Raw genomic sequence first — 24,814 nt, forward strand, 5'->3', positions numbered from 1 at the left:
AAAAAGAGAAAAGAGTAAAAAGAGTAACGAGTAAAAAAGAGTAACGAGTAAAAAAGAGTAAAGAGTAAAAGAGTAAAAGAGGAAAAGAGTAAAAGAGGAAAATAGTAAAAGTGTAAATGAGTAAAAGGGTAAAAGAGTAAAAGTAAAAGAGTAAAAGTGTAAAAGAGTAAAAGAGTAAAAGAGTAAAAGAGTAAAAGAGTAAAAGAGTAAAAGAGTAAAAGAGTAAAAGAGTAAAAGAGTAAAAGAGTAAAAGAGTAAAAGAGTAAAAGAGTAAAAGAGTAAAGAATAAAAAGGGTAAAGAGTAAAAGGAGTAAAGAGTAGAGAAAAGAGTAAAAAGGAGTAAAGAGTAAAAACGAGTAAAGTGTAGAGTAAAAAGAGTAAAGAGCAAAGGAGCAAAAGAACAAGAGTAAAAGATTAAAGAATAAAATAGTAAAGAGTAAAATAGTAAAGTAGTAAAATAGTAAAAGAGTAAAAGAATAAAAGAGTAAATGAATAAAGAATAAAAAGGGTAAAGAGCAAAAAGAGTAAAGAGTAAAAAGAGTAGAGTAAATAGTAAAAGGGGTAAAAACAGTAAAGAGTGAAAAGAGTAAAGAGTAAAAAGAGTAAAGAGTAAAAAGAGTAAAGAGTAAAAAGAGTAGAGTAAAAAGAGTAAAGAGTAAAAAGAGTAAAGAGTAAAAAGAGTAAAAAGAGTAAAGTGTAAAAAGAGTAAAGAGTAAAAAGAGTAGAGTAAAAAGAGTAAATAGTAAAAAGAGTAAAGAGTAAAATAGTAAAGAGTACAAAGAGTAAAGAGTAAAAAGAGTAAATAATAAAAAGAGTACAAAAATAGAGTAAAAAAAGTAAGGGTAAAAGAGAAAAGAGTAAAGAGTAAAAAGAGTAAAGAGGGAAAAGAGTAAAAAGAGTAAAGAGTAAAAAGAGTAAAGCGTAAAAAGAGTAAAGAGTAAAAAGAGTAAAGAGTAAAATAGTAAAGAGTACAAAGAGTAAAGAGTAAAAAGAGTAAATAATAAAAATAGTAAAAAAATAGAGTAAAAAAAGTAAAGGGTAAAAGAGAAAAGAGTAAAGAGTAAAAAGAATAAAAAGAGTAAAAAAAGTAAAAAGACTAAAAAGATTAAAGAGTACAGTTAAAGATAAAGTTAAAATATTTATTATTTATTTTGTAACCAATCTGTGGACATTTTTGCTAATTACATCGAATTAACAACAGGAAATTGCAACGTTCATAAAAATTATTTACTTGCAACAAAGAAAAAAAAAAAACGACAATCCGGCGTGTACAACTAAAAGATTGTTTGTTTATCGGAGAGCCGTCCCGAAAAACAAAAACAAGAGCCCGACGAACAACGTGGCGGCGCGCATTAATTTCTTGCGTTCCGTCGTGTGTGACGTTTTTACAGAACGCAAAACCGGAGGAGAAGCGGGAGGTTGTTGACTGGGGCCCCGGCGTACGTTGTTGTGATTCTGTCTGAGACCCGCATTCTTTTCACCGGGTCACACGGACGCCGCAAAACACACGCTGCACTGCACACACACACACACACACACACACATGGCCGGACTACCACATTTCTTCGGTCATTTTTTTTTTTGTTTTCTTTCTTTTCGTACTTTTTGCAGTCATTTTTGGTGGGAACAGGTCCGTTTCGGTGTTGACACGGTCGAACAATACGCGAGAGGCTGCGGAATGTGCAGAAATCGGGCGATTTTTGTCACTTAATCTGGGTCCGTTGGTAATTATCATTGACAATTCTCACAGATAATTACCGTGTTATTTATGTCACAGCTAAAAGTAAGCCAAGCATTTTTTATACCCTCAAAATTCGTCTAAAAAGTACACAATTTTGTCCAATATTATAACAAAGATAATTTCTTTTTATTATTGAAAAGATATTTAAACATAAAATAATTGTTTGAAAAACTTCTTCGTCTAATAATCAATGAGAAAACTATATTTAAAAAAATCACAGCAAAAAGTAAGCCAAGAATTTTTTATACCCTCAAAATTCGTCTAAAAAGTACATCATTTTGTCCAATAGTATAACAAATATAATTTTTTTTATTAAAAAGATATTTAAACATAAAATAATTGTTTGAAAAACTTCTTCCTCTAATCATAATCAATGAGAAAACTATATTTAAAAAAATATTGTTTCAGAGTAAAATAAAAAGTTAAATAATGAGTAAAAAAAAATAAAGAGTAAAATAATGAGTAATGTGGAGTAAAATAAAGAATAAAGAAAATATTCATATAATGTATGTTTTTATGGAAAATCTGTATTTTGAATTAAAAATTGTTCAAAGAAGTTGATGAAAATAATTTCCAAACTTTTTCATTTCAATGTTTACTAAAAAAAAAGAGTAAAAAGTAAAGTAAAAAGTACGAATAAAATAAAATGTTAAGTCTCTACTTAAAATAAAGAGTAAAAACAAGATTAAAACAAAAAATTAAATAATGTATGAAGAAAAAATAAAGGGTAAAATAAAGAATAAGGAAAATATTAATCTACAGATATAAAAAGTAAGAAATGGGTAAAGAAAAAAGTATAATAATATTACTGTTATGATTATATATTATTTAATATTAACTATTGTTATAAACTTATTCATTTTAATTTAATAAAATAATTTAATCACATTTTTTATAATATTGTTTTTGATATCTAATTGTCTGATAACAGTTACAAATATAAGACTTTTGAGTAATCTGTTTGAAATGGTTACTTAATGTATGTTTTTATAGAAAATCTATATTTTGAATTAAAATTTGTTCCAAAGAAATTGGTGAAAATAATTTCCAAACTTCCGAATTTCAAAGTTAACTAAAAATAAAGAGTAAAAAAAAAGTGTAAAAAGGAAAGTAAAAAGTATGAATAAAATAAAATGTGAAGTCTCCACTTAAAATAAAGAGTAAGAACAAGATTAAAACAAAAAATTAAATAAGGTATGTATTTTGAATTAAAAATTGTTCAAAAAGTTGGTGAAAATAAATTCCAAACTTCTAAATTTCAATGTTAACTTAAAATAAAGAGTAAAAAAGAGTAACAAGTAAAGTAAAAAGTAAGAATAAAATAAAATGAGAAGTCTCTACTTAAAATAAAGGATAAAAACAAGATTAAAACAAAAAATTAAATAATGTATGAAGAAAAAATAAAGAGTAAAATAAAGAATAAGGAAAATATTACCGTACAGATATAAATATATCTGTTTGAAATGATTACTTAATTTATGTTTTTATAGAAAATGTATATTTTGAATTAAAAATTGTTCAAAGAAGTTGGTGAAAATAATTTCTAAACTTCTAAATTTCGATGTTAACTTAAAATAAAGAGTAAAAAAGGGTAAAAAATAAAGTAAAAAGTACGATTAAAATAAAACATGAAGTCTCTACTTAAAATAAAGAGTAAAAACAAGATTTAAACAAAAAATTAAATCATGTATGAAGAAAAAGATATAGGGTAAAATAAAGAATAAGGAAAATTCATTTAAATTAAATAAAATAATTTAACTACATTTGTTATAATATTGTTTTTGATATCTAAATTGTCTGATATCTGTTACTAATATAAGACTTAATTAAATAATCCCTTTGAAATGGTTACTTAATGTATATTTTTATAGAAAATCTGTGTTTTGAATTAAAAATTGTTCAAAGAAGTTGGTGAAAACAATTTCCAAATTTCTAAATTTTAATGTTAACTAAAAATAAAGAGTAAAAAAAAAACGTAAAAAATACGAATAAAATAAAATGTGAAGTCTCTACTTAAAATAAAGAGTAAAAACAAGATTAAAACAAAAAATTAAATAAGGTATGAAGAAAAAATAAAGGGTAAAATAAAGAATAAGGAAAATATTAATGAACAGATATAAAAAGTAAGAAATGGGTAAAGAATAAAGTGTAATAGAGAGTAAAGAAAACAATATAATAATATTACTTTTATGCTTATATATTATTTTATATTATATAATGTTCTAAACCTATTCATTTAAATTTAATAACTTCTAAATTTTAATGTTAACCAAAAATAAAGTAAAAACAAGATATACAATAAAATGTTAAATAATGAGCATAGAAAAAATAATGAGTAAAATAATGAGAAGTAATATTTTAATAAAATAATTCAACTTCAACAGCTTAAAATTTACAGAAAATATATAATTTTATTTTCTGAATTATTTAACTTCTTATTGTTTTAATGATTTTGAGTAATAATTTTGTTAATTATTATTATTTTATTTATATATTGACATCTAATTTACCGATATTTCTTATAAATTTGTATGAAAAATTGTATTTTGGAATTAAAATTGTTCAAGCAAGCCAATAAAGATAATGAATAAACGTCCACATTTATTAAAAATGATGAAATTAACACTATTATGAGTAAATGCTCTTAAAATGCTTAATAATGCTAAAGTTTAAAGATTAAAATTTCGTAATAAGAGTATGTCGGAGTGATAAATTAATAAAAACTAATCAGTTTCTGGCAAATTCCAAGAAAACCCATAAAAAAACGTTAAGTTATTTGATTCATCTTATCATTAACAAAAATGCGCCTTCAGTTATTGAGGGCACACCCAAAAACCCAAGTTCCAAGAACCAAGCCATTATCTAAAAAAAAGACCCAACGTCCCATGGCTCCATCCCAACGTAACTAACTAACTAACTAACTAAGGAGGCCTCCATCAAAAGATCTGCTTTCGTCGCATGCACAGGCGGTGTGAAATCCACACCGCCAACGGCCTAACGGACGAACGGCACAAACGTACACAAAAGTCACACACGTATGCGAGGAATGTGCGGACAACGGTACCGAATAACTTGACCAATCACCAGGACCCAGAATGTGTCGGCAGACAGGAAATATCGAATTAGACGTACGTGACACCGCTGAATTCCGATGTGATAACGACGAACCCGCAGAGATGTCAATGCCGATGACACCGGCACAGAATCCGACCTTTGGACCGATCGAAATTGGAGCGAGACGATTGCTCCAATCTAGTTTCGTTTTGTCCAAAATGCAAGACAGGTGTAAATTGTGTGTGAGCGTGCGTGTGTGTGTGTGTGTGTGCGAGTTAGTGTGTGTGTGTGAGTGTGGATACGAGCAGAGCAATCAACCAGGCTGGGTCATTGCACCGCGACATTCCGGGAATGTCTGTTCTGTATCGGAAAAATACGAGGCGTAGTCATCAACTGGTCATTAAGAAATGCACGGAGAACGGGTGATTAGTCATAAAAATCGCCGAACAATACGACAAAATTGGTCAAAACACACGAATCTACGAGTGTATCACCGATGACGGTATGGCGGAGCGTCATCGGACCGATGACTCATACGGTCAGGAATGCGTTGTAGGCTCCTGTCCAAAAACACATTAAACTCTGCTTTAATCACAGTTGTCAGATGCGTCGAAGGGTTTTGGTACCACTTTTGAGGTTTTGAAACTGTGCTGCTTTTATCCACATGTGATGATTTTTTGTTTTAATATTTTGTACTAGTTTTTTCAATTTATTTTGTACTGTTTTTGTCCAAAGAGATGTTAAACTCTACTCAAAATGGAGTTTACAGGTATGTGATGGTCTTTCTTCAATACGAAGGATTTTGGAAACATATTTTAGGTCTTGAAAGTTTGAAGATTTTTATCTAAATGTAAGTCATTTTTTGTTATAATGTTTTCTACGTATTTCAATTCATTTTGAAGTCTCCTTGTCCGAAAATTTGTTAAATTCTGATGAACATAAGAGTTTTCAGATGTGAAGGTTTTCCTTTTAATATGAACGATTCTGGTACCACTTTTGAGGTCTTGAAACTGTGCAGGTTTTTATCCAAATGTGATGATTTTTTTTTGTTTTAATATTTTGTACTACTTATTTCAATTTATTTTTAAATGTTCTTGTCCAAAAAGATGTTAAACTCTACTTAAAATGGAGTTCTGAGAAGTGAAGATCTTCCTACAATATGAAGGATTTTGGAACCATATTTGAGGTCCTGAAAGATTGAAGATTTTTATCTAAATGTAGTCATTTTTGTTATAATGTTTTGTACGTATTTTTTCAATATACTTAGAAGTCTTCTTGTCCAGAAAGTTGTCAAATTCTGATGAAAATAAGAGTTTTCAGATGTGAAGGTTTTCCTATTAATATGAACGATTTTGGTACCACTTTTGAGGTCTTGAAACTGTGCAGGTTTTTATCCACATGTGATGATTTTTTGTTTTAACATTTTGTACTAGTTTTTTCAATTTATTTTGTACTGTTTTTGTCCAAAGAGATGTTAAACTCTACTCAAAATGGAGTTACCAGATGTGATGGTCTTCCTAAAATACGAAGGATTTTGGCACCATATTTAAGGTCTTTAAAGTTTGAAGATTTTTATCTAAATGTGGTCATTTTTTATTATAATGTTTTGTATGTATTTTTTCAATATATTTTGAAGTCTTCTTGTCCAGAAAGTTGCTAAATTCTGATGGAAATAAGAGTTTTCAAATGTGAAAGTTTTCCTTTAAATATGAACGATTTTGGTACTACTTTTGAGGTCTTGAAACTGTGCAGGTTTCTATCCAAATGTGATGATTTTTTTGTTTTAATATTTTGTACTACTTATTTCAATTTATTTTTAACTGTTCTGGTCCAAAAAGATGTTAAACTCTACTTAAAATGGAGTTCTGAGATGTGAAGGTCTTCCTACAATATGAAGGATTTTGGTACCATATTTGAGGTCCTGAAAGATTGAAGATTTTTATCTAAATCATCATTGTTATAATGTTTTGTACGTATTTTTTCAATATACTTAGAAGTCTTCTTGTCCAGAAAGTTGTCAAATTCTGATGGAAATAAGAGTTTTCAGATGTGAAGGTTTTCCTTTTAATATGAACGATTTTAGTACCACTTTTGAGGTCTTCAAATTGTGAAGGTTTTTATCCACATGTGATGATTTTTTGTTTTAATATTTTGTACTAGTTTTTTCAATTTATTTTGTACTGTTTTTGTCCAAAGAGATGTTAAACTCTACTCAAAATGGAGCCACCAGATGTGAGGGTCTTCCTTCAATACGAAAGATTTAGGCATCATATTTGAGGTCTTGAAAATTCGAAGATTTTTATCCAAATGTAGTCATTTTTGTTATAATGTTTTGCATGTATTTTTTCAATATATTTTGAAGTCTTCTTGTCCAAAAAAGTTGCTAAATTCTGATGGAAATAAGAGTGTTCAAATGTGAAGGTTTTCCTTTTAATATGAACGATTTTAGTACCACTTTTGAGGTCTTCAAATTGTGAAGGTTTTTATCCACATGTGATGATTTTTTGTTTTAATATTTTGTACTAGTTTTTTCAATTTATTTTGTACTGTTTTTGTCCAAAGAGATGTTAAACTCTACTCAAAATGGAGCCACCAGATGTGAGGGTCTTCCTTCAATACGAAAGATTTAGGCATCATATTTGAGGTCTTGAAAGTTCGAAGATTTTTATCCAAATGTAGTCATTTTTGTTATAATGTTTTGCATGTATTTTTTCAATATATTTTGAAGTCTTCTTGTCCAAAAAAGTTGCTAAATTCTGATGGAAATAAGAGTGTTCAAATGTGAAAGTTTTCCTTTCAATATGAACGATTTTGGTACCACTTTTGATTTCTTGAAACTGTGCAGGTTTCTATCCAAATGTGATGATTTTTTTTTGTTTTAATATTTTATACTACTTATTTCAATTTATTTTTAACTGTTGTTGTCCAAAAAGATGTTAAACTCTACTCAAAATGGAGTTCCCAGATGTAAAGGTCTTCCTTCAATACGAAAGATTTAGGCATCATATTTGAGGTCTTGAAAGTTTGAAGATTTTTATCCAAATGTAGTCATTTTTTGTAAAAAAGTTTTGTACGTATTTTTTCAATTTATTTTGAAGTGTTATTGACCAAGTTGTTAAACTGTGCTAAAAATAGAGTTTTCAGATATGAAGATTTTTTTTTTTTTAATACGAAAAGTATTGGGTACCACATTTGAGGTGTTGAGAGTTTAAATATTTGTATATAAATGTGATAATTCTTTGTTACATGTTCAAAAAGTCATTAAAATCTGCTCAAAATAGATTGTCAGATGTGAACTTCTATTTCAAAATAAAGTGTTATGGTACCACCTTTGAGGTCATGAAGATTTAAACATTTTTATTCAACTTTTAAGGTATTTATCAAATAACTATTATTATTATTATTATTATTATTTACCTTAAGAAGGTTTTTTAAAAATCCTCGTTGCAGGAAACCTGCCAAAAACTTTCTGGCACCACAGTCTTAAACATACGTCAAAAGTAGCAGTACGCAGGTAACATGTCACACTTATGATTGGTCGTTAGTAATTTGCATATGGTATGCATAAAACCCGACTAGATTCGTCGTAGTTAATTGGCCACCTACCAGAGTGTGATCGTGGCAAGGACTGCAAGAAATGAATCGATTTGATTTGACGATTGTATGGCGATGACAAACTGCATAACATCGTGTGCCATGAATCAAACCAACTCATTTTTTATTCATGGACGTACCATGTGTAACATATGAATGTTGTTTGCGGTGGATTCTGGAATGATTTTAAATAAAATAATATGTATGCAGATACAGTACCAAAGGCCACCTTCCAATTTATCGAATGTTACGTTTCCTGTCTTTGCCGGAAATGTCAGAAACTCTGTTATTTAAATTCGTATTATTCCACAATGCCAAGTTCTTAATGCTAAGGCATTGTTATTTAAATTTCGCCTTGGAGCTGGCCGTGTCAATAATATCAGTTCATTGTACATTTTCGGGTTTCCTCTCTCCACACATCTCCAGAACAAAATCCGACCCGTACCGAAAAACCGGCGGAAAAACTTATTTTTAAACGTTCGCAGTTAGGAAAATATTTCGGTATAAATCCGTTACTTTTTTTATTTTTTTTTTTTTAAATACCCAGACAAGCGTTTTCTATTTCTCACCGGCGTAAAAATAAATTTTATCAGTCTGCGTTCTAAAAATACGCTCGGATACAGGTCAATAAAACCGTTCTCGAACCATTTAGCTCGGACGGCCGAACACGAAAAAGACAGTCGGTCAACGAGCCGAAACGATTTTTGGGACTGGCCAAAATTTCACCGGCCAGGTAGGATAAACTTTGTTTGGATTGGACAATTGCTAATAAATTTCGGTCAGGTAGGGACACAAGCAAAAAAAATGCCACAAAAATGCGTTTGTGGTAAGACATTTTTGCACCTACCACTCGTATACTATTACTAAATGAATGTTTTTTGGACAATTTACTACATAGTCGGTGTGTTTATCCCCTGAGGCAACTAAAAGTCATCTTCTTCATTGGCCAAGTTAAAAACAAGATTTCCTCAAGGTATTCATACCTTTATAATTATTAATTCATAAATAATATACAAAAATAAAGATAATGTAAGAGTTATTTAAATTATTGATCAACACACAACTAAGTAATTATTTCTTTATAATATATAAAATAATAGTTTTTACAGTACAAACTTTGGTCATCATCTGAATGTACATCAAGATGTGAACATTATCAAGGACAATCATCAGGTTTTGATAATTATCTGGAATTTATTATAAGATCCAAAATATTTAACTTTTTAATATTATTATTGTTAGTTTCTTAAGAGTAGTGGTTTGTATTTTATTGATGAAACTATCTGTTGTAATTTGTAATACAGATAATGTAAGAATTATCTAAATTATTGTTCATCACATGTCGCCTTCAACTAAGTAATTATGTCATTATAATGGACAAATTCATAGTTTTTAAAATACAAATATTAGTTATCATCTAGATGTTTATCAAGGTGTGAAAATTATCAGGACAATCATCAGATTTTGATAATTATCTGGAATATATTGTAAGATCCAAAATATTTAGATTCATAATATTATTATTGCTGGTTTTCTAGAGTAGTGGTTTGTATTTTATTAATAAAACTATCTGTTGTAATTTGTAATACTGATAATGTAAGAATTATCTAAATTATTGTTCATCACATGTCGCCTTCAACTAAGTAATTATGTCATTATAATGGACAAATTCATAGTTTTTAAAATACAAATATTAGTTATCATCTAGATGTTTATCAAGGTGTGAAAATTATCAGGACAATCATCAGATTTTGATAATTATCTGGAATATATTGTAAGATCCAAAATATTTAAATTCATAATATTATTATTGCTGGTTTTCTAGAGTAGTGGTTTGTATTTTATTAACAAAACTATCTGTTGTAATTTGTAATACTGATAATGTAAGAATTATCTAAATTATTGTTCATCACATGTCGCCTTCAACTAAGTAATTATGTTATTATAATGGACAAATTCATAGTTTTTAAAATACAAATATTAGTTATCATCTAGATGTTTATCAAGATGTGAAAATTATCAGGACAATCATCAGATTTTGATAATTATTTGGAATATATTGTAAGATCCAAAATATTTAAATTCATAATATTATTATTGCTGGTTTTCTAGAGTAGTGGTTTGTATTTTATTAATAAAACTATCTGTTGTAATTTGTAATACTGATAATGTAAGAATTATCTAAATTATTGTTCATCACATGTCGCCTTCAACTAAGCAATTATGTCATTATAATGGACAATTTCATAGTTTTTAAAATACAAATATTAGTTATCATCTAAATGTTTATCAAGGTGTGAAAATTATCAGGACAATCATCAGATTTTGATAATTATCTGGAATATATTGTAAGATCCAAAATATTTAAATTCATAATATTATTATTGCTGGTTTTCTAGAGTAGTGGTTTGTATTTTATTAATAAAACTATCTGTTGTAATTTGTAATACTGATAATGTAAGAATTATCTAAATTATTGTCCACCACATGTCGCTTTCAACTAAGTAATTATGTCATTATAATGGACAAATTCATAGTTTTTAAAATACAAATATTAGTTATCATCTAGATGTTCTATCAAGGTGTGAAAATTATCAGGACAATCATCAGATTTTGATAATTATCTGGAATATATTGTAAGATCCAAAATATTTAAATTCATAATATTATTGCTGGTTTTCTAGAATAGTGGTTTGTATTTTATTAATAAAACTATCTGTTGTAATTTGTAATACTGATAATGTAAGAATTATCTAAATTATTGTCCACCACATGTCGCTTTCAACTAAGTAATTATGTCATTATAATGGACAAATTCATAGTTTTTAAAATACAAATATTAGTTATCATCTAGATGTTCTATCAAGGTGTGAAAATTATCAGGACAATCATCAGATTTTGATAATTATCTGGAATATATTGTAAGATCCAAAATATTTAAATTCATAATATTATTGCTGGTTTTCTAGAATAGTGGTTTGTATTTTATTAATAAAACTATCTGTTGTAATTTGTAATACAGATAATGTAAGAATTATCTAAATTATTGTTCATCACATGTCGCCATCAACTAAGTAATTATGTCATTATAATGAACAAATTCATAGTTTTTAAAATACAAATATTAGTTATCATCTAGATGTTATATAAATATATATATATATATCAATTATCAGGACAATCTTCAGATTTTGATAATTATGGAATGTATTATAAGATCCAAAATATTTAAGTTTTTAAAATTATATTGTTGATTTTTCAGAGCAGTGGTTTGTATTTTATTAATGAAACTAACTGTGGTTATTTGTAATATTAAGAAATTATGTGATTATAATGGGTAAATTCACAGTTTTTAAAATACAAATTTTGACCATCATCTGGAAGTTTATCAAGATGTGAAAATTATCAAGGACAATCATCAGGTTTTGATAATTATCTGGAATTTATTATAAGATCCAAAATCTTTAAGTTCTTAATATTATTAATGTTGAATTTTCAGAGTAGTGGTTTGTAATTTATTAATGAAACTAACTGTGGTAATTTGTAATACAGATAATGTAAGAATTATCTAAATTATTGTTCATCACAAGTCTCCTTCAACTAAATAATTCTGTGATTATAATGGATAAATTCATAGTTTTTAAAATACAAATTTTGGTCACCATCTGGAAGTTTATCAAGATATAAAAATTATCAAGGACAATCATCAGGTTTTGATAATTATCTGGAATTTATTATAAGATCCAAAATATTTAGGTTCTTAAAATTATTATTCTTGTTTTTTTTCAGAGTACTGGTTTGTATTTTCTTAATGAAACTAACTGTGGTAATTTGTAATACAGATAATGTAAGAATTATCTTAATTATTGTGCATCACAAATCTCCTTCAACTAAGTAATTATGTGATTATAATGGATAAATTAATAGTTTTTAAAATACAAATTTTGGTCACCATCTGAAAGTTTATCAAGATATAAAAATTATCAAGGACAATCATCAGGTTTTGATAATTATCTGGAATTTATTATAAGATCCAAAATATTTAAGTTCTTAAAATTATTATTGTTGTTTTTTTCAGAGTAGTGGTTTGTATTTTCTTAATGAAACTAACTGTGGTAATTTGTAATACAGATAATGTAAGAATTATCTAAATTATTGTTCATCGCAAGTCACCTTCAACTAAGTAATTATGTGATTATAATAGATAAATTCATAGTTTTTAAAATACAAATTTTGGTCACCATCTGGAAGTTCATCAAGATGTGAAAATTGTCAAGGACAATCATCAGGTTTTGATAATTATCTGGAATTTATTATAAGATCCAAAATATTTAAGTTCTTAATTTTATTATTGTTGATTTTTTAAAGTAGTGGTTTGTATTTTATTAATGAAACTAACTGTGGTAATTTGTAATACAGATAATGTAAAAATTATCTAAATTATTGTTCATCACAAGTCTCCTTCAACTAAGTAATTATGTGATTATAATGGATAAATAGTAGTTATAGATAATAGTTTTTAAAATACAAATTTTGGTCAACATCTGGAAGTTCATCAAGATGTGAAAATTATCAAAGACAATCATCAGGTTTAATAATTATTTGAATTATTTCACATCACATTTTTTAACCATGCAAATAACTTTTAATTGATAATTATCTGGAACACTCAATATTTATTATAAACTTCAATGATCAATGATATGTTCTGTTCACACAAACACGGTGTGTTAACGTTTATAACTCGGAAGACGTCAGTGAAGCACATTTAAAAAAAAAAAAATATATATGTTGTTAACAACGTGTAAAAGAAAGTCGACACAAGCGACCTTATCTAACCGTTCCAGTTATTCGAAATGGATCGTCGACGATACGATAACGTATCGCTTGCGCCATACCCACACCATGAATGAATGAGACCCGAAGACTCACCCGATTGTAAATCATTCACAAAACAACAACAACAACAACAACAACAATAATAACAGAAAAAAATGCGACAATTTCCAATAATAGCGCGTCCAATTAGGACGTTGCCCATCGGAAACGTAAATGTGTTTGTGGAATCGCACACGAAAATAGACGCTGAGTAATAAAAGGCGGGAATAACGGTTCCAGATTTTTCGCTTTCGAGAACCGCGTATCCATTAAGAATCGATCTTGCCGGCCGTTCTATTTTCAAGCGTCACTTATATTAATAAACCCGGCCTGGAAGTCGCCATCGAACGTAGTCCGGGGGACACATGCGGCGGCGACCGGAAGGGCCACACCGGTGGTGCGGCCGATGAATGAAGGACACGTCGGTGCGTACGCGTAACAGCCCAAGGACGGGACCGATCGAGGTCGGCCACGACACGTACGTAGGTGGTACGAAGGAAAACTAAACATAGCCCCGACCTTCGGAGCCGGAAAGTGCAACGCATCCAAGCCCACGGTAGTACCTGGTTGGGCGCCAATCCGGATGAATGGACGCACCACGGAGAGGACGCGATCGACCTTGCCTCCGCGTCCAACACGAAAACATCACAGATACGCCAGTTATGCGCAATTAAACCGCGGCCCGGAATGAGCCGGGGGCCCGGGGGGGAAACCGGGGGGGGCACACACGACGGTGTTTTGTTTGTAACGGTACGCGGCGCATTCCGATGTCCGGAATGCTCTCACGGTACCGAAATGAGTTTAATTGCCAATTTAGGCGGAGGTCCGTGAGGAGATCTTACCTCGGGCGCACGTAATAAACGGTTTCCTGTTTGATAGCATCCTGTCGGTGCGGGGCCCTTGCACGTGTTCACCCGAAGCGACATCCTGTGTGCGGCAGACGACACTGGTACCGACACACCAACAACAGTCATCGGCAACTTTCACTCTGCTTTACAACCAACAATAATAATGATAATGATGATGATGATAAACACACTTTGGGCCCGAACTGCACTCAAACCATCACCATCAATCTGTCCGTGGTGGTCACTGCTGGGAGGAGTGAGTACTGTACTCGGTTGTGCGTCGAGAGTGTGCGTCGCTGAACAGCAGAGGGAACAGTCCAGTTAGAGACTTGCACAACGACTGGCGTGTACGACGAGATCGTTCAGATGGCGCGCCGGTGGAAGGGGGCATTGCTCTACCACCCCAGCGTAAATTTGGACTCGCCCGGAAGTTCCATACAGAATTTAAGACGACCATTTAAATTGACGCACAACAAAACCAAACCGCACTTGTCTCGGCTCCCTTAGCCGGTCCGACCTTCCCTTCCTCCACACGACGAAACTCATTGATGGAGCCGACCTCCACCTCGGGAGTCGAGTGCGTCACCGCTGAAAACCTACGGCCGTCGGGCCGATGTGTTTAAAAATCGATTCCGGATGACGTAAGGCGTACACAACAACAGTTTGTAAACAAACTTGCGAAGACGCCACGGTGCGCAAGGGGGCGCTCCTGCCTTCGACGTCCCTTCGAGACCTTGAACCCTCGTGACTCCTTATCGATTTTTACCTAAATCTCGCCTCTCTCTGTGTGCCTGTGTGTGTGCTGGCGCACACACAACACCACAAAACCCTCATCCAAACCAAAAAAAACCCAAACTGACTTAACACAATAAGTGATCCAAGTGATGGAGAGTGGAGACGGCGAAGCTGGCCTTTATTGTTTGTTTACGTTGGCGAGCTCGTAAAAAGGGAAACCGAGTCAGGGGGTTGATGCCGTCCGACGAGTGCAACATTCTGCGACGATGCCTCCCTAACTCATCACCCCCTCCCCCTCTCCACAGGCTCACGCCGCACCCTTGCCAACGTCGCAACTGGGCGAGAAGATGAAGATTTGCTATCAGCAACTAAACGGGCAAATATTGATTTCGAACGGTTCGGTGCTTCCGGCCCAACTGAGCAACTAACTTCTTCTAGCACTGAAACATCGAGTGGACGGTACCACACGTGATAATGGGTAATGTCACCAGAAGGAACGAAATTCCTGTCCGTTATATAACTGTGGCAGCGGCAGAAAGTGAACGGACAAGCGGAGCGTCGTCGACGGCCCGTTTGGACGGACGCCGCTGCCGCGACTTGGGCGGCCCCCCCCGATTGGGTCAATGCCACCGCACCGCAACTACGGACGACGGGATATTGGATGGATCCGACGTGCGGCGTGGTTTTCGTGTGGTGCATTCATTGCTGCGGACGAGTTCTTTGCCGGCGACGCACCGTGGAATTGTTTATTGGACGATCGGGGAATGGCTCGTTTGGTGTAACCAATTTATATGCCCGGATTAGACTGTTTTATTTATTTGACAGGTTCTTGAGGATTTACAATTAAAGATTTTTTTCATTATCTTTAATGTGAGACACATTAACTAAATTCTTCTCAGTTATTCTGTCGAGTAACGCTATTTTTTACCCAAAAAAATGAAGAAAGAAGTGAAAATTATGTTGCATTTATCAATTTTATGAAAATTTAATTAATAATAATCTAAATCTTGAGGTTTTACGAGTTACAGAAGTGCCAAAAAGCAGATGCAAGTAAAAGAATAACTAATGAGCTAAATAATTTCCATAAAAAAATGAAAAAGATAGTTACTTTCGTTAATTTTATGGACAATTAATTTATAATGTTAATTTACAATTAACAGAAGAGAAAAAATGAAAGTGAGAAAGAAATATTAACTAACTTATTCCTAGATGTTTAATTAGATAACGTTGAGTTGTTTCATATAAATAAAGGTGAAACAAATATGAAAATTTTGCCACATTTGTATCATTTTTTTAAAAAATTAATTTTTAATGAAGTCTTGAGGATGTATCAGTAAAAGAAGTGTCAAAAAGCAAGTGTGAATATATAAATAACTAAACTATTATTTATTGCTTAATTATAAAAGGAACTTCAGAATTTCCATAAAAAATTGAAAAAGAAAAAGTTACTTTCGTTAATTTTGTAGACAATTAATTTATAATGTTTAACTGTGAATTTACAATTAACAGAAGAGGAAAAATGAAGCTGAGAAAGAAATATTAACTAACTTGTTCCTAATTGATTAATTGGGTAACGTTGAATTGTGTCACATAAATAAAGGTGAAATAAAAATGAAAATTTTGCCACGTTTGTATCAATTTTTAAAAAAATCAAATTCTAATGATGTCTTGAGGATTTATCAGTAACAGAAATGCCAAAGAGCAGGTGTGAATGTAAAAATAACTAAATTTAATGATTATTTGCTGTTTTATTAGAAAAGGAGCTTCAGAATTTTCATAAAAACTTGAAAAAGAAAAAGTTACTTTCGTTAATTTTATAGACAATTAATTTATAATGTTTAACTGTGAATTTACAATCAACGAAGAGGAGCTGAGAAAGAAATATTAACTAACTTGTTCGTAGTTGATTAATTGGGCAATGTTGAGTTGTTTCACATAAATAAAGGTGAAATAAAAATGAAAATTTTGCCACATTTGTATCAATTTTTTGAAAAATCAATATTTAATGATGTCTTGAGGATTTATCAGTAACAGACGTGCCAAAGAGCAGCTGTGAATGTAAAAATAACTAAACTTAATGATTATTTATTGTTTTATTAGAAAAGGAGCTTCAAAATTTCCATAACAAATTGGAAAAGAAAAAGTTACTTTCGTTAATTTTATAGACAATTAACTTATAATGTTTAACTGTGAATTTACAATCAATGAAGAGGAAAAATGAAGCTGAGAAAGAAATATTAACTAACTTATTCCTAGTTGATTGGGTAACGTTGAATTGTGTCACATAAATAAAGGTGAAATAAAAATGAAAATTTTGCCACATTTGTATCAATTTTTTAAAAAATCAATATCTAATGATGTCTTGAGGATTTATCAGTAACAGAAGTGCTAAAAAGCAGATGTGAATATAAAAATAACTAAACTTAATGATTATTTATTGTTTTATTAGAAAAGGAGCTTTAGAATTTCCATAAAAACTTGAAAAAGAAAAAGTTACTTTCGTTAATTTTATAGACAATTAACTTATAATGTTTAACTGTGAATTTACAATCAACGAAGAGGAAAAATGAAGCTGAGAAAGAAATATTAACTAACTTATTCCTAGTTGATTGGGTAACGTTGAATTGTGTCACATAAATAAAGGAGAAATAAAAATGAAAATTTTGCCACATTTGTATCAATTTTTTAAAAAATCAAAATTTAATGATGTCTTGAGGATTTATCAGTAACAGAAGTGCCAAAAAGCAGATGTGAATATAAAAATAACTAAACTTAATGATTATTTATTGTTTTATTAGAAAAGGAGCTTTAGAATTTCCATAAAAACTTGGAAAAGAAAAAGTTACTTTCGTTAATTTTATAGACAATTAATTTATAATGTTTAACTGTGAATTTACAATCAACGAAGAGGAAAAATGAAGCTGAGAAAGAAATATTAACTAACTTATTCCTAGTTGATTGGGTAACGTTGAATTGTGTCACATAAATAAAGGTGAAATAAAAATGAAAATTTTGCCACATTTGTATCAATTTTTTAAAAAATCAATATCTAATGATGTCTTGAGGATTTATCAGTAACAGAAGTGCCAAAGAGCAGATGTGAATATAAAAATAACTAAACTTAATGATTATTTATTGTTTTATCAGAAAAGGAGCTTTAGAATTTCCATAAAAACTTGAAAAAGAAAAAGTTACTTTCGTTAATTTTATAGACAATTAACTTATAATGTTTAACTGTGAATTTACAATCAACGAAGAGGAAAAATGAAGCTGAGAAAGAAATATTAACTAACTTATTCCTTGTTGATTGGGTAACGTTGAATTGTGTCACATAAATAAAGGTGATATAAAAATGAAAATTTTGCCACATTTGTATCAATTTTTTAAAAAATCAATATTTAATGATGTCTTGAGGGTTTATCAGTAACAGAGTGTCAAAAAGGAGGTGTGAATATAAAAATAACTAAACTTATTATTTATTTATTGTTTTATTAGAAAAGGAGCTTCAAAATTTCCATAACAACTTGGAAAAGAAAAAGTTACTTTCGTTAATTTTATAGACAATTAACTTATAATGTTTAACTGTGAATTTACAATCAACGAAGAGGAAAAATGAAGCTGAGAAAGAAATATTAACTAACTTATTTCTACTTGTTCAATTGGGTAACGTAGAGTTGTTTCACTTAAATAAAGGTGAATTTTGCCACATTTGTATCAATTTTTTAAACAATCAATTTTTAATGACATCTTGAGGATTTAAAAGTAACACAAGGATAAGATTACTTAAGATTTACAGAAGTGGAAGGGGAGTAAATAAATTCCTCAATTGTTACTAAGTATTAAAAGTAAAAAAAGAAGGAAATAGTAGGTAATTTTTAATAAAGAGTATGTCCCAGAAATATATCATACGATTCCATGTTATGAAAGCAAAGCAAAACAAAATGACCAATCCGCAGCTAATGTTTGTGGTTGCTAACGGTGACAAGGGGTACATTATGGTTGTTCGTATCGATTGGCGGCTAATGAGCGAAAGTAATTGAATATATATCTCCTGCTAGTCTAGATAATTCGTGTTCGGTAATTAGCAATTAGCTCCGCCAATAATTATCAAAAGAAATTAGTGTCGTTGATGGTGTATCGTCACTGTTTCGTGCACAGACGCCGTCTAATCAGGACCCCCTCCTAGTTGGTTCGAAGCACCCAGGTGGGCGCACGTATGTGTACGTCAATCGATATTTCTTACTCGGTTTGGCAATTTTGGCGGCGCTAATGCACAACCTGATTTATCGATGTCGATTGGATAAGACAAGACTCGTTGTAGTTCCAGTTGCTTTGCTCTGCCTCTGCACTGGACGTTTAATTATCGACTTCAAAAATATCTTAAATAAATCTCGACTAGTTCGAGACACGATGTTGGAGAGTCTGGACAATTTTAAGCTTTATCATTGTACATGATGTTTTTGTGCAGTTTTCTGACATGTCGTTCACTAAACTACTAAATCTTGTAAACCAAAATGAGATCATATTTCAGATAATAACATTATGATATAAATTCTACAATTTACACATTTTATGTCAGTTTGAGACTCTGGACAATTTGAAGCCTTATTATTGAATGTGATGTTTTTATTAAGTTTTTCAACAAATGGTTCACTAAGCTGCTAAATCTTGTAAGTTCAAATGACATCTTATTCCAGAGAATGTCTTTGTGGTCTAAAATGTACAGTGTACACGTTTTCAGTCTTTTACCCTGGTTCATCAATCTTAGGAGTTTAATTAAGGACATCAGGAATATCCTTAATAAATCTAGTTAGTTGGAGACACGATGTTGGGAACTCTGGACAATTTGAAGCCTTATTATTGAATGTGATGTTTTTATTAAGTTTTTCAACAAATGGTTCACTAAGCTTTTAAATCTTGTAAGTTCAAAAGACATCTTATTTCAGAGAATGACTTTTTTGGTCTAATATTTACAGTTTACACATTTTCAGTCTTTGATCCTGGTTCATCAATCTTAGGAGTTTAATTATGGACATCAGAAATATCCTTAATAAATCTAGTTAGTTGGAGACACGATGTTGGGAACTCTGGACAATTTGGAGCCTTATTATTGAATGTGATGTTTTTATTAAGTTTTTCAACAAATGGTTCACTGAGCTGCTAAATCTTGTAAGTTCAAAAGACATCTTATTCCAAAGAATGACTTTGTTGTCTAAAATGTACAGTTTGCACATTTTCAGTCTTTTATCCTGGTTCATCAACCTTAGGAGATTAATTAAGGACATCAGAAATATCCTTAACTGTACAATGTACACATTTTCAGTCTTTTATCCTGGATCATCAATCTTAGGAGTTTAATTATGGACATCAGAAATATCCTTAATAAATCTAGTTAGTTGGAGACACGATGTTGGGAACTCTGGACAATTTGAAGCCTTATTATTGAATGTGATGGTTTTATTAAGTTTTTCAACAAATGGTTCACTAAGCTGCTAAATCTTGTAAGTTCAAATGACATCTTATTCCAGAGAATGACTTTGTGGTCTAAAATGTACAGTGTACACGTTTTCAGTCTTTTACCCTGGTTCATCAATCTTAGGAGTTTAATTAAGGACATCAGGAATATCCTTAATAAATCTAGTTAGTTGGAGACACGATGTTGGGAACTCTGGACAATTTGGAGCCTTATTATTGAATGTGATGGTTTTATTAAGTTTTTCAACAAATGGTTCACTAAGTTGCTAAATCTTGTAAGTTCAAAAGACATCTTATTCCAGAGAATCACTTTGTGGTCTTAAATGTACAGTTTACACATTTTCAGTCTTTTATCCTGGTTCATCAATCTTAGGAGTTTAATTATGGACATCAGAAATATCCTTAATAAATCTAGTTAGTTGGAGACACGATGTTGGGAACTCTGGACAATTTGAAGCCTTATTATTGAATGTGATGGTTTTATTAAGTTTTTCAACAAATGGCTCACTAAGCAGCTAAATCTTGTAAGTTCAAAAGACATCTTATTCCAGAGAATGACTTTGTGGTCTACAATGTACAGTTCACACATTTCCAGTCTTTTATTCTGGTTCATCAATCTTAGGAGTTTAATTATGGACATCAGAAATATCCTTAATAAATCTAGTTAGTTGGAGACACGATGTTGGGAACTCTGGACAATTTGAAGCCTTATTATTGAATGTGATGTTTCTATTAAATTTTTCAACAAATGGTTCACTAAGCTGCTAAATCTTGTAAGTTCAAAAGACATCTTATTTCAGAGAATGACTTTTTTGGTCTAATATTTACAGTTTACACATTTTCAGTCTTTGATCCTGGTTCATCAATCTTAGGAGTTTAATTATGGACATCAGAAATATCCTTAATAAATCTAGTTAGTTGGAGACACGATGTTGGGAACTCTGGACAATTTGGAGCCTTATTATTGAATGTGATGTTTTTATTAAGTTTTTCAACAAATGGTTCACTGAGCTGCTAAATCTTGTAGGTTCAAAAGACAACTTAATCCAGAGAATGACTTTGTGGTCTAGAATGTACAGTGTACACATTTTCAGTCTTTTATCCTGGATCATCAATCTTAGGAGTTTAATTATGGACATCAGAAATATCCTTAATAAATCTAGTTAGTTGGAGACACGATGTTGGGAACTCTGTGCAATTTGGAGCCTTATTATTGAATGTGATGGTTTTATTAAGTTTTTCAACAAATGGTTCACTAAGCTGCTAAATCTTGTAAGTTCAAAAGACATCTTATTCCAGAGAATGACTTTGTGGTCTACAATGTACAGTTCACACATTTCCAGTCTTTTATCCTGGCTCATCAATCTTAGGAGTTTAATTATGGACATCAGAAATATCCTTAATAAATCTAGTTTGTTGGAGACACGATGTTGGGAACTCTGGACAATTTGAAGCCTTATTATTGAATGTGATGTTTTTATTAAGTTTTTCAACCAATGGTTCACTAAGCTGCTAAATCTTGTAAGTTCAAAAGACATCTTATTCCAGAGAATGACTTTTTTGGTCTAATATTTACAGTTTACACATTTTCAGTGTTTGATCCTGGTTCATCAATCTTAGGAGTTTAATTATGGACATCAGAAATATCCTTAATAAATTTAGTTAGTTGAAGACACGATGTTGTAAACTCTGAACAATTTGAAGCCTTATTATTGAAAATTATGTTTGTGCGAAGTTCTCCAACTAAACTGTTAAACCTCATTCAAAGTCCAAAACAGATCATACTTCGGATAATAACTTTGTAGTATAAAATGTACAATTTACACATTTCCGGTCATTTATCGCAGCACATCAATATAATGTATATAGGCATTATGTCATTAGGTTAAAAAATGTTAAAAACTTAAGAACATGCTTAGAGACAATTACAGAATACGTTATTAGAAAATTAAACGCATTTAGTAATTAGTTAAATTAGTTTTTATGGTCTTCCCTAGGTAAGACTTTCAGACTTAAAATATCGTACCAGAAACAACCGCAAACAATACTGTATAACAATATAAAATTAATACAAATGTATTCATTAACTTTCTTTTGGTTCATTTTATTGCGCCATTATATTCAGAGTTTTACGGTTCTTTTTTAGATCTTCACTCTGAACGATTTCCTTAGTGTGTTATTTGGTTAAAGGTCCCACGCAATTTCCTGAAGGAATAATAATGGCTTCGAAAAACATTATGTCACGTTACAACAATCATATTACTTAAGAAAGGTATAATAAAATTTAGGTGTTTGTATGCTGATTTATGTTTTATGTTATTCATTCATTAAGAGAGAAAAATCCGAGATAATGAATAGTCTCTTTATGAAAACCGTTAGATTTTTATCTCTGCACATAAATACAAATGCAAAAAATGCAGCAAAGAAAAGTTTTCTGAGGAAATTACATGTGAGTGTTTCGTCTCTTTTACATATTCAACAGAAAATTAGAAAGGAGATATTAATAAGGAAAAATGCATTTATATGCTTGATTCATTTTCTTTATATTATTTAAAATGTTAAAGTGGTCAAAAATCTCTTTTAAAATAAATAAAATTGAAGATCTGAATACTTCAAAATTTACCATTATTCAGAAAATTATCAAAATTATTATTATTATAATTATAAAATTATTATTAATTTGGATATTTTTAAACCTTTTGTACATAACTGTCTAAAACTATCTAAAAATCTCTTTAAAATGAGCAAAATTGTAGATTTGGATATATTAAAATATTGATCATTAATAGGACAATTATCAGAAATAAAATTTTGAAATTTTTTTGGACAATCTGGACAAAAAACTAAAATAAAAAAGTAGTTTTTTAATAAAAAATAATAAGTTATATTAAGTCTATATTCTGATTAAAATTTGTGATTAAAAAGTAAGAATTATTTAAAATTATTTTAAATTTAAATATTTAACAGACCAAATATCTCTTTAAAATAGGTCAAATTGTATATTTGAATATATAAAAATGTTGATCATTAATTGGATAATTATTAAAAATAATAATTTGGAAATTTTTTGGACAATTGGGACAAAAAAACTAAAATGGAAAAATAGTTTTTTGATCATACAGTCATAATGCATTTATATTTTTGATTAATTGATCAAGTTCATTGTATTGTTTTTGTCCATTTTTAAGATTTATTAAAAATTCTGATTATATTTTGTGATATAAAAATAAGAACTTGAAAAATCATTAATCATTTTTTATTTTAAATATTTAACAGGCCAAATATATCTTTAAAATGAGTCAAATTGTAGATAGGAATATTGAAAAATGTTGATCATTAATTGGATAATTATTAAAAATAATAATTTGGAAATTTTTTGGACCATTGGAACAAAAAAACTAAAATGAGAAAGTAGTTTTTTTGATCATTCAGTCATAATGCATTTATATCGTCCATTTTTAAGATTTATTAAAAATTATGATTATTGTTTCTGATATAAAAATGAGAATTTGAAAAATTATTAATTATTTTCTATTTTAAATATTTAACTGGCCGAAAATCTTTTTAAAATATCTCAAATTATACACTTCAATATGTAAAAATATTGATCATTAATTGGATAATTGGAAAAGTAGTTTTTTGATCATTCAATCATAATGCATTTATATTTTTGATTATCTGATTAAGTATATTGTATTGCTTTTGTCGATTTTTAAGATTTATTAAAAATTCTGATTATAGTTTGTATTATAAAAATAAGAATTTGAGAAATTATTATTATTAAATATTAATAATTAATTGGATAATTATCAAAAATAAAATTTTGGGAAAACAATTTGGACAAATAAACTAAAATTGAAAATACTATTTTAATCCAAAATTCATAAGTCATAATGCATTATTATATTTCATTAATTGACTAATTTCTTTCTATTGTTTTGTTCAATTTTTAGATTTACTAAAAATTCTGATTATAATCTGTGATAAAAAATAAGAATTATTTAATATTTCTATTATTATAAATTTTGAACTGGCTAAAAATTTCTTTAAAATGAGTAAAATTGTAGATTTGAATATATAAAAATATTGATCAGAAATGGACAATTAACAAAAATAAAATTATGGAAATTTTTTGGACAATATGGACATTGGAAAACTAAAATGGAAAAGTAGTTTTTTATTTATATTCTTGATTATATTATATTCATTGTATTGTTTTTGTCAATTTTTAACGTTTATTAAAAATTCTGATTATAATTAGTGATAAAAAAATAAGATTTATTTTTTTTACTTTACATATTTAACATATTTAACTGTAAATTTGTAAAATCGTAGATTTCAATATATAAAAATTGATCGTTATTCGGGCAATTATCAGAAACTAATAATTTAGATTTGGACAATCTATACATTAAAAATCATGAAAAATATAAAAAAGTATAAGAGAAAAGTGTATTATCGACATTAACACAGAACAAGTAACTTTTTT

The 24,814-nt window shown here is 29.7% G+C and overlaps 1 protein-coding gene across 4 annotated transcripts in view; it reads right to left on the bottom strand.

The window, feature by feature from the left end:
* Window positions 1-24,814, bottom strand: part of LOC109606321 (serine/threonine-protein phosphatase 4 regulatory subunit 1-like) — a 245,127-nt gene that overhangs the window by 40,205 nt on the left and 180,108 nt on the right. Inside the window, exon 1 of one of the 4 annotated variants that reach the window (XM_049963849.1) lies at window positions 14,110-14,408. The exons of the other annotated variants lie outside the window; for them this stretch is intronic. The gene's annotated coding sequence lies outside the window, so the exon portion shown is untranslated. Of the gene's footprint in view, window positions 1-14,109; window positions 14,409-24,814 lie in introns of those variants that run through there. 4 annotated transcript variants of the gene reach the window in all.

This window comes from Aethina tumida, chromosome 2, assembly GCF_024364675.1.
Source record: "Aethina tumida isolate Nest 87 chromosome 2, icAetTumi1.1, whole genome shotgun sequence".
Classification (NCBI taxonomy): domain Eukaryota; kingdom Metazoa; phylum Arthropoda; class Insecta; order Coleoptera; family Nitidulidae; genus Aethina; species Aethina tumida.